The sequence below is a fragment of the Octopus bimaculoides genome, chromosome 22 (genome assembly GCF_001194135.2).
Source record: "Octopus bimaculoides isolate UCB-OBI-ISO-001 chromosome 22, ASM119413v2, whole genome shotgun sequence".
In the NCBI taxonomy this organism is placed as follows: domain Eukaryota; kingdom Metazoa; phylum Mollusca; class Cephalopoda; order Octopoda; family Octopodidae; genus Octopus; species Octopus bimaculoides.
This window is the reverse complement of record NC_069002.1, coordinates 19,367,050-19,369,545: the sequence shown is the minus strand read 5'-3', so window position 1 is coordinate 19,369,545 and position 2,496 is coordinate 19,367,050. Positions and strand designations below refer to the sequence as shown.

At 35.5% G+C, this 2,496-nt stretch overlaps 1 long non-coding RNA gene across 1 annotated transcript; it reads left to right on the top strand.

Moving 5' to 3' along the window:
* The first annotated feature begins 675 nt into the window (after positions 1-675).
* Positions 676-2,176, top strand: LOC128250530 (uncharacterized). Its single transcript, XR_008266549.1, has 2 exons — positions 676-890; positions 1,889-2,176. It is a non-coding gene; the product is annotated as an uncharacterized LOC128250530 (long non-coding RNA).
* Positions 2,177-2,496: the final 320 nt, after the last annotated feature.

Genomic DNA, 2,496 nt, shown 5'->3' with positions numbered 1-2,496 from the left:
CCGGCATTTACCCCATCTGATTCACATTTCATGAAATATGGTCGATGTTTTCCCTACAATTCCTGTATTCCTTGGTTTCAGAGATACATGACGAAGGTCTCTTTAAGTGGTAAATAAGCTCTAAAAGCATTGTCCTTACAAAACAGTTCCACTCTGTCGAATATTAGAGTAGTTGTCCAAAGGAAGAAAAATCCACCGATATTCCAGTCGATCAGCAAATCTTCAGTGAACTCAGACTCCTTCCACAAAGCACTATTAAAACACTTGCATAATAATCTTTTCCAATCCAGGTATTTTTTTGTTTTCCTGTTATATTATGGGAAACACTTCTTGATATTTTTGTTTTCTATAATTATTGGGTTACAACTGTAGGTGTGTGTGTGTGTGTGTGTGTGTGTGTGTGTGTGTGTGTTTCTGCTGCAGAATGATAACTCATATTGTTTGAATTGCGTGGACTCTTCATTCTCCCTGCTAAATATACTCCGTCGTGGTTAGCGCCAAAAAATGCAATTTCAATCGGATTAGAATCCTCCCTCGGAATTAGGATTTTATAAGCGATCTATTCGTTCACAGACACCTCAGTTTCTTCCTGGAGATGATGATGAGGAGGAGGAGGAGGAGGAGGAGGGGAGGAAGAGGAGAGGGTGACGATGATGATAACGTTGAGGACAAAGCGGTAAAAATAACTGCGGTGACAATGATGATGATAAGAATGAGAATGAACATTGAGATGGCGGTACCAATGTGTCGATGACAATGATGACAATGCTGATAAAAATGATAATACCGCTGCTGTTGCTGCCGTAGCAGACGGTGGCAATGTCACTGATGATGGTGGTAACAATGACAACCATAATGATGACAGATGATGACAAATGATATTGGTGAAGGTAACACTGTTTCCTTATTTATTCAAAGACTTTCTACCTATACCATGCCGTTATTTATTTCTCCCTCTTTACCTCCATCTCCTTCTTTGTTTTTTTCTACTATCACCACCACCACTACTGCATCTTTAGCTTCCTTTCCCCGCCATTTACCATCCTGTCTTTCTTCCTATTTACCATAACACACTTCCCACAACCTTTCGTCGTCGTCATCATCATCATCATCATCATCATCATCATTATTCCCGTTCCTTTTCCTTCATTCATCATTTTCCTACTTCTTGGTTTTTCCTGTTGTCTTACAGAGTGGAATTTAATCACATTAGGTGTTCTCACCCCAAGAAATTCTTGTCCATAACCCCTTCTATCCTCCTCTTCTATCTCAGATTAGTTAAAAAAGCAAATAAATCAAAACAATAAACACCAAAATAAAACCGGTCTTCGATCTGTGCCAGAAACACATTTTCTTTATTGACTTCAAAATATCTGAACAACGTGAAAAGGCAATTCTTCGACATCCTTCTTTAAATCTGGAATGAAATGAAGAATAATTATTAGAACACTTTCCTTTTCTTTTACTATTTTTTTCTCTCCTCAATTCACCATTTCTGTCTTCATTTATTCTTCGGTTTGTTTGGATAGAATTGGATTCAAATTGATGAGAAAGCGAAAAGAACAAGGAATCTGGTGAGATAAAAACGCCCAAAATGGAAAAAATAAAGTGTAAAAGAAAATATATTTAAAAAAAAATAATAATTACGCGAACATTTTAACGAAGAATTGACTGTCTGTAAAGGCTGCTTCTTATTCACGAAATAATCTGTTTATCGTTTAAGAAATTCCTTTTCAAGTCCACTCAGTCCTACCGTATATATTTACATTTATTAATGTACAATATTTGTTAATATAATAATTTCTTTGTTAACACAATATTACTTCATTATATTTCATTTTATTTCTGACATGAATACTAGTGCAATATTCATTAATATCATATGCAGCGCAACACGATATTATATTACTACACAGCAGAAGACAAGAAAATAGAATATATGACAAAGGAAATGAAGATCTGCTGTGAAATTGTAAAAGAGATTTCATTACAATAGAATACATGACAGCTTGATGCACAGCTTTACAATAGAATACAATCCAGCCGAAACCTAATATATCGAATACAAGTGCAGCGAAGAATAGAAGCATGGATTATCTTACTAAAATGCAAGGGAATTATCTTATTGTATTATGTACTATGAACGCTTAACAATAAATAAATAAATGCTTTTCAAGGTGAGGTCTTCCTTTCAGTTTTTCTGAGCACTTTTAATAATGAAATGAAAACGAATACAAGTATTGCACCCGTAACAGGTGGCTACCCTTTTAATGTTAATATACGGAAAATGACGAAACATACTTCACCTCGGCAATGTAGGAGAAGTTGTAGAGTCCTCGTTAAGTGGTTTGCTTCAGTATTGAATCAGTAGCATTTTTTCTGTAATGTGTAAAATATTTAGCCTGAAATAGAAACGAAGCATTTGGCAATGAAGCGCCAATTGAAGTCGTTCGCTCTCCTTGAAAGAACCCCACAAAATATCTGTTTTGATGTAGT